Below are 9,024 nucleotides of genomic sequence, written 5' to 3'. Positions count from 1 at the left end.
AAAGATCCGGAGTCTGGTTTGAAGCATATTTTGAGTCAATGTCTAGCATTCGGTGGGAGATTTCATGTAATTTTATTTTTTTTTCTCTTTTAAGTGTAGAGGAGTAAGCTATGATTTGTCCACGAATGTATACTTTAAGAGTCTCCCATAATGTGGCGAATGAGATCTCGGGGGAGGTGTTTGTCTCCAGGAAAAGTTCAATTTGGGATGAAATAAACTTTACAAATTTCTCGTCCGATAGTAGAAGAGGGTTGAGTCTCCAGATTCTGTTAGGGGGAGGGCGATTTGGAAGATCCAGGTCAAATTGGATGGAACTGTGATCTGATATAAAAATACTGGTATATGAACAAGTATTAATCTTGGGTAGGACCCTGTTATCAAGAAGAAAATGATCTATACGGGTATAAGTATGATGTACATTTGAGAAAAAGGAATAGTTTCTCGTGTGGGGAAACTGAAACCTCCAAATATCTGAAAGGCCACACTGACACATAAAATCATTCACGACTCCTGCTGACCTAGAAAGAGTCGGAGGGTTGGTTGAGGACCTGTCCAAAGTGACGTCCAAAACAAGATTGAAGTCTCCTCCTATTATGAGATAACCATGATCAATCTTGGGTATCGTCAGAAATAGTCTTTCAAAAAATTTGCTATCATCGCAGTTTGGTGCATCTAAGTTCACCATAATTACAGGGTTGGCAAAGAGTTGTCCAACAACAATGACATATCGCCTGTTAGGATCACTAATTACTTCTTGGGAGTGAAAAGAAATATTTTTGTTTATTAATATACCCGTTCCTCTTGCTTTTCCATTAAATTTGAAATGATACACTTGACCAACCCAGCTTCGGTTGAGGCAGACAACACTGGCATTACATAGGTGGGTTTCTTGTAAAAATAATACATCTGCCTTCAGTTGTTGGAAGTGAGACATAACTTTTTGCCTTTTAACTGGGTTATTAACCCCTTTGACATTCCAGGATAAGAACTTGGTGGAGTTATTCGTTACCTTATTGTGGTCGCCACCCATACTGGTTTAGAAGAGTAAACAGGTGGTAAGGTAAGATAGTTCAATGATGGCAAGATGGTGTCTTGTCTGAAAAGTGTGCCACAGCAGATAGCACTGGGGGGGGAGGGGGAAAAGTTAATACTAAAGGAAAAAAATAAACAAATTTAAAAAAAAATTAGGTAACAAAAAAAAAAAAAGATACTTCCCATCACATGTACATAAACCTGCAAAACCTATCTCTTGGCTTGTGCCGTTACACAGTTTGTTCTCTGTTTTACTCTGCACTTCAACCTCTGTCGTTATGTAAATCTTTCTTTTTTAAATACAGAGAAAAATGAATTTAAACATGATGAACCTTTACTTCACAAGTATCCGCACCTTGGTATATAATACAGTCCCCTAGCCAGTGCACACATCAATAAGCAACGATTCTACATATCAACAGCCTCAGCTGGAGGAAGAACAGCAATCAACAAGCAATAATAATAATAGTGTGTGTCATCAAATATCATTAAGGCATGAAAGCATAGTCATGACAGCTCTTTCAATAATTTTTAGCTATGTTAATTGTTTTTAAATCTTCAAACAGTGAACAAAACACTGAAACACTGAATTTTTTATAGGTAGCCCAGCAACAAGAAATAAATGAATAAATAGTAAAAACGAAAAATAAATAAATAAATAAATAATAAAAAATAAATAAATAATAATAAAAAAATAAAGGTTGAACTGGGATACTAGAGAAGCCCTTAAACTTACAAACTAAGGTAGTCAGCTCTTTATAAATCAAAGTGTCAATCCCTTAAAACATTCAATGTGAGCCCTTGGATGTCTATAAGGATGATTTTTTGAGCAATAAAAAACGTGGTTAATAAAAATAAAATAAAATTAAAAAAAATATATATATATAAAAAAAAAAGATTATACAAATCCAAATAGATGACATAATGATCGTTTGCTCTAATTTATCTGATCAAAATTACTGGGTTCACAATCATAATGTTTGGTCCAGTTGTCGGGTGACAAGCTTAATACAGCATCACTGGTATTAAATTAACTTAGGACTGGCGGCGTTACGAAGAAAAGAGCGTTTCTCTTCACCCAGCTGAGTACAGTATGACATTAACTAGCTCCCCTTTAATGTCATCAGGGCTAACAGCTGACAGCAGGGGCAAAGCCAGCCGGCGCTGCTAATGTTATGACACCAGAGAGAAAAAAAAAAAAAAAAAAAAAAAAAAGGGGGGGGAGAAAAGGAAAGGCGCCCGAGTCATGGCCCCAGCATGTCCGCGATAGCATATGGCAGACGCAAACCTCTGAGTGTGTCTAACACAAATAGTAATAACACAGTAGATAAAGTATTTTAAGCCCCACATAAATTTATAGTATCTGAGGGATATATGTGTCTTTACTGGTCAGATAGTGTCCATTAGTGGCACAGTAAACAAAAGTAAATGCTGCCGTATATATTATTAAGGTTAATAGCATAGTAGAGTATATCATTCAGTCTTCCGTTGCCTACCATCTTAGTTAGTCTAAGTCGGCAATTTAATTCACTCACCAGTCAGTTCAACAAAGCTGAGCTGGAAGAGAGCAATGTCCCCGGTTGTTTTCTTCAATGATAGTGTTACGTTTGCTCAGGGGTTTCGTCCGGCGGGTCGTTTGTCCTCCAAAAAAGCAGCGACTTCAGCTGGGGAGCTGAACTCGTGCCTGGATCCATCGGTGACCACACAAAGCTTAGCGGGGAAGCGTAGGCTGAACTGGTATCCCGCTGGTCTCAACTGGGTCTTGACCGGGGCAAAGGCGGCTCTCTTCCTAGCCACTTCAGCACTGTAGTCGGGGTAAATGTGAATCTCCAAGCCTCTGTAGGACAGGGGGCCTTTCTCTCGTGCCAGCTGCATGATTCGTTGCTTCACCTGGCAGCGGTGAATGCAGGCTTTGAAGGGTCGGCGCGCGCCGTCTTGTCTTCTCTGGGTGGCCAGCCTGTGTGCTCTATCCGAGGACCGAGGATCTCTCCCAGGCAGGATTCAATGAAAGAGGTCGGTTAGTTGGCTTCGGCTCCCTCTGGTATGCCTGTTATACGAATATTGCACCTCCTGGATCTGTTCTCAAGGTCATCCACTTTTAATTGCAGCTGTTCGTTTTCTTTCATAAGTTTTCCGACTGCCAATTCCAGTGTAGTTAGCCTCCCGTGGAAATCATTCATTTAAGTTTCAATGGCCTGGAGTGTCTGGTCGTGTTTGGCGATGGCGGCATGGTTGGCTGAAATTTGTGCCGTCAGGCTTGTAATAATCCTCTCCTCCATACCACTGAGCAGTTTCTGGATGATCAAAGACGTCGCCGGCGGGTGGTCGTTGTCAACATGTGCGGGGTCAGTGCTAGCAAGTGGCTCAAAAGCTAACTCGCCATCTTGTTTGATCTCGCTCCTGTTTTCGGCTTTTTTACCTTTAGTTGTGGCCGTCTTGCCCATGTTTAGGACACAAACTCAGAAGTCCGCTTTAGGAACAGGTTCACCACGTTCTAAGTAGGCAAATAATTCAACGGGTATCAAATAAATGTCGAGTGGTAACAGAGCTCTTCCGACCTGCAGCCTACTCCATCGCCCCAGGGTCATTTTCAAACAACCAATCAGAATGCAGGGTTTTTTGCAACGGCCAATCAGAATATAGTGGGACTTTGCAACAGCCAATCAGAATATAGGGGGATTTTACAACAGCCAATCACAATAAAGGGGGATTTTACAGTAACCAATCAGAATAAAGAGGTATTTCTCAACAGCCAATCACATCACAGTGGGATTTTACAACAGCTAATCAGAATACAGTGTGATTTTCCAATAGCCAATCAGAATACAGGGTGATTTTCCAATAGCCAATCAGAATACAGGGTGATTTTACAACAGCCAATCACAAAACAGGGTGATTTTACAACAGCCAATCACAGTGCAGGGGGATTTTACAACATCCAATCACAGCATAGGGTGATTTTACATAGCCAATCAGAATGCAGGGGGATTTTACAACAGCCAATCACAAAACAGGGTGATTTTCAAACAGCCAATCAGAATACAGGGGGATTTTACACAAGCCAATCAGAATCCAGGGGGATTTTGCAACAGCCAATTAGAATATAGGGGGATTTTCCAACAGCCAATCACAATACAGGAGGATTTTCCAGTAACCAATCAGAATAAAGAGGTATTTCTCAACAGCCAATCACATTATAGTGAGATTTTCCAACAGCCAATCACAATACAGGGGGATTTTCAAACATCCATCCATCCATCCATTGTGTTCCGCTTATCCAGGGCTGGGTCGCGGGGGCAGCAGTCTGAGCAGGGACACCCAGACTTTTCTCTCTCCCTGGACACTCCCTCCAGGTGTTCCGGAGGGACCCCAAGGCGTTCCCAGGCCAGCCGAGCGACATAGTCACTCCAGCGTGTCCTGGCCAATCACAATACAGGGGGATTTTCCAGCAACCAATCAGAATAAAGAGGTACTTCTCAACAGCCAATCACATTACAGGGGGATTTTACAACAGCCAATCACAATACAGGTGGATTTTCCAGTAACCAATCAGAATAAAGAGGTATTTCTCAACAGCCAATCACAATACAGGGTGATTTTACAATAGCCAATCACAGCACAGATGTTTTTCATGACATCCAATGACAATACAGGGTCATTTTCAAACAGCCAATCTGAATAAAGGGGGATTTTGCAACAGCTAATCACAGCACAGATGTTCTTCCTGACAGCCAATCACAGTAGAGGGGTATTTTCAAACAAACACTCACAACACAGGGAGATTTTACAATATATACAATTTTACAATATATGATTATCAAAGTTCATAGATTGTTTAATGTGTATGTTATTTAGGAGGTGTGTCAAAAAGTAACAGGACTTGGTGTGCTGTGTGAGCTATGAGTCGGGTAGGGATTAGCGGGTTGTGTCAGTTTGTGACAGATTTTTCCTCAGCCGGACCAGAAACTTCAGGTTGGTTCATTTCTCTGTGCCCATCACTTGACGGCCTGAAATTAAAGAAAAAAGGTCATATATTTGTATACAATATAATTGATATGGGGCGGCACAGTGGTGCAGTGGTTAGCACTGCCGCCTCACAGCAAGAAGGTCCTGAGTTTGATCCCCCAGCTCCCCGGCTGGAGCAGGGCCTTTCTGTGTGGAGTTTGCATGTTCTCCCCGTGTCTGTGTGGGTTCTCTCCGGGTTCTCCGGCTTCCTCCCACAGTCCAAAGACATGCATGTTTAGGACTCTAAATTGCCCGTAGGTATGAATGTGAGTGTGAGTGGTTGTCTGTCTATGTGTCAGCCCTGCGATGAACTGGCGACTTGTCCAGGGTGTACCCTGCCTCTCGCCCAATGTCAGCTGGGATAGGCTCCAGCAGCCCCGCGACCCTTATGGACTAAGCGGTTACAGAAAATGAATGAATAATTGATATGACAGTATGATAAGGTTTCCAAAGTGTGTGAGGTGTAAACAATAATTTATGATTTCCTATATTTAGCTATTGTAACTATTTTTATGTCTACATTTGCATTTACTACACACAATTACAGTTACAAAAGCATTAAGTTCTGTGGCTATGGAGGCAATGGAGCTTCGGGGGGCGGGGGGTTGAAACACCTACTCTAAATGGGCGTGGATTTAGGTGTCATGACTACTGACAGATCACCATCAATCTGAAAGATAATGAGAGAGACGTACACCAACCTCCACCACGAATTTGACTCCTAGCATGTCAACAAGATTAAGTAAAATTGTTTAGTTTATTTGTTTTATGTATAAGGGTAGATACTTCATATTTTCTTTTTTCTTTCATGATAATTTGGATCTGTTACTTTTGTTTTTCTCAGGTGTAAAGAAAAAGCTTGTTGCTGCATCAAATAAGAGGGACAACAAAGATCTCCAACCAAGGCTGAAAGCAATTAACCGCCACCTGTACTGGTCATGTAAAAGTGATGAGGAGGTAATCAAGAGATTATCTAGTAAGCGTAATACACAATAATTGACCTGAGACAATGTTGCAAATTTTAAAAGAATAATAATTTTTAGGTAACACGATAAGAATGGTATTCACCGGTTTTCACTCTGATATAATCCAAAAGGTTAAACCTAATTTCTATTCAGCTGTCCCCAATGTATACTCTACATTTAAGATGTCTTTCAGAAAATGTTTGTTCTTGAAACATGAATGTTTCACTTATAAATGTTTTTGTGTTCTAATTTCTGCAGGAATGTGTGTGTCAGTGGAAGTCTCTGCTACATCATATTTGCCACATGCATCAATGGGAGGCGAATAGTGTGGAGTAAACATGTTATCACCGGCCTTTGACAGAGGAACAGCAGAAAAGACAGAGGTGGCTCAAAACAGATTCACCTGCTTTTTGGGCTCTCAAGGCCATTGTCATGGACAAGACCCTCCTTCAGAACTTGAAGCAGACGCCTCATTTCAAGCACACTGGTATGCATTTTTTAGACTCATGTTTTTCATTCAATAACACCTGTTTTGTACAACGCCAAGTAAAAAAATGTCCATTGCAGTTTTACACCCACCGAGCAAAATCACACTCTCTGTATTTATAGTTTTACCATTTGTATTGAACAACTTGAACATATCATTTTTTTTTATCTGGGTGTAGCAACAACTGGGGTTTTTAAACTTGCATCAACACAGGATCTCTGTAGGTGTTCCATTCTTCTAAGCTGAAGTATGCTGAGAAGAGGCTGCATTTCATATAAATTTGAAAATCGACTGTATCATGAACAAGAACGTCTACCACAGCATCTTGGTGCATCATGGAACCCTTTCTGGACTGAATCTGATTGGTCGTGGGTTCATATTACCAACAAGACAATGACCACAAGCATACTTATGACCACTTAGCTTTGCAGACACTATTTGACCAAGAAAAAGGAATCTGAAGTACTGGAACTGATGGACTGGCCAAGTCACAGTCTGGATTTCAATCCTATTGAATAAATTTGGGATTTAGTAGGATTAGTATGGATTGATTGCACAAAATTTTCTTCTGAAGCAAGACTGTGGGAACAGCTAGAAACTAGGATTGGGCGATTGGACGACTATATCGTCTATCGACGATGGGCTGAATCCATAGCAGATTGCTTTTTCTGCCAGATTTTTAGGGTGATATTTGTCATTTTATTTTGCTAATGTAATAGTCTGCAGAGTGACAGCCTCTGCTCTACACCGCGCTCTCATCCAGCGGCACAGTACACATCCACTCAGCTGACCATGAATGTGCTGAGCTGGGTGACGAGTGAGAAGAAAACAGGCTGCAGAGTCAGACTCTTTAAACTCTTTCCCCACGGTAAAGTGAGGATTTATTTTGACCAAACCCAAGTTGGTAATTGTTGGAAGAGTGGCTAGACTAACAAAGACGGTTTTGGTGAGTTTTACATGTTTTTCTGTAAGTTTGAACAAAGTGTGTTTTCCAAGGCGTTAACAAGCCAATTAAACTTGTATTAGTTCGGTAAAAGACAGAAACTTCAGAAATTACATAAATTCAGAAGGTGAATGGTTGTATTTCTCTATTTAAAATGGAAAATAAGTGTGAAAACATGTAATTTGTAGATACTTTGTAAGTTTATTTTGTCCACTGGATGTAGTGAACGTACGCAGCATGCGTAACATTGTGAATTTGCCGCTTGCGCACATCTCCCAACTGAGACCCGAAAGGACGGGAGAAAGTGGGTGGGGGGACAATGGTATCGCCAATCGCTGATGGATGAGCTGATGATGATAGTTTGGAAAATTTTAGCATATCACCCAACTCTACTAGAAACTATTTGGAACTCAATAACAAAAGAGACTGTTGAAAACTACATAAAAACAATGCCAACACGAATGCACGCTGTTATCAAGGCCAAAGGAGGCCATACAAAATATGACATTTTTTGATTATTATGTGTGGAAAGGGACTATTTAGTTCTTTCAGTTTGTTATTTGCCAAATAAAAAACAATAACATTTTTCATTTTAAACAAGTTTTTGAAAGATATTTATGTTTTCTTGTTTTTATAACAGGTGGTCTAATAAATTTGTTTAGCACTGTATATGCAGTGGTGGACAAAGTACTCAACCGCAGTACATGAGTCAAAGCATAGATATTCCTGGTCAAATATTACTCAACTACAAGTAAAAGTTGCTCAGTCAAAATTTTACTCGAGTTAAAGTACTAGAGTACTTGTTTTTAAAAATATTTAAGTATTCAGAAGTACACGCTTTTAAAAATACTCAAGTATTCAAAAGTACAGATTACAAAGTACATTTCTAATAAACACACTGTTGTATTGTTTTCACTGTGAATTTACAGAAACTTTGTAACCGCCTAATGATGCACTGACTTGCTTGTAGAACCACGATGAAAGACCTATAGAAATTACTATAAAAACTTCAGCATAGAAATACAGTCAAAAATAAAAAGGACAGCTATTGTCATTTTCTGACATAACTGTATTTAAATAAAAGTATAGAAAATTAGATTGAAACCAACCGTAAGGAGTTCTCCAAGTCTGTTAAATAACTGATTTCTTTCTGGCCCCTAGAGGCAGTATATACATTAATTATGTGTTTTTTTCACCCCAATAAAACAATCCAACATTAAAAGCCTACCTGAAATTATTTCTCTTTTTCTAATGATAATAACATCTTGAGATTTAATTTTGCCGTCACCATTACCGAGTTTGTTTGAATGAAAGAGGGAGAGCTTGCTTGTGCTTGTTACAGAGCATGCCTGGATGACGTGCTTTTGCTTTTACATCAATCCCAGTTGAGAGCGGGTACTGTAATTGGTTTCCTTCTGTAAGGATCACAGCATGTGGCCAGTCGCATTTTAGAAAAGAAGAAACAGCAACAGCTGACTTCAAAGCTATGCTTAGACTAAAAGTAACGGAAATGTAGTGGTGTCAAGACTACAATATTTGTCTTTGAAATGTAAATGGAGTGTAAGTCGTATTTACAGTGTGCAGGATTTATG

General features: G+C 39.8%; 1 long non-coding RNA gene across 1 annotated transcript; it reads right to left on the bottom strand.

Moving 5' to 3' along the window:
- Positions 1-631: 631 nt before the first annotated feature.
- Positions 632-2,721, bottom strand: LOC146333425 (uncharacterized). Its single transcript, XR_014771346.1, has 2 exons — positions 2,568-2,721; positions 632-1,123 (listed from the first exon to the last, which is right to left on the bottom strand). It is a non-coding gene; the product is annotated as an uncharacterized LOC146333425 (long non-coding RNA).
- Between the last annotated feature and the right edge of the window lie 6,303 nt (positions 2,722-9,024).

Source organism: Lutjanus erythropterus, chromosome 1 (genome assembly GCF_056507025.1).
Source record: "Lutjanus erythropterus isolate fLutEry1 chromosome 1, fLutEry1.hap2, whole genome shotgun sequence".
NCBI lineage: Eukaryota > Metazoa > Chordata > Actinopteri > Lutjaniformes > Lutjanidae > Lutjanus > Lutjanus erythropterus.
This window is presented reverse-complemented; position numbering and strand designations above follow the sequence as displayed.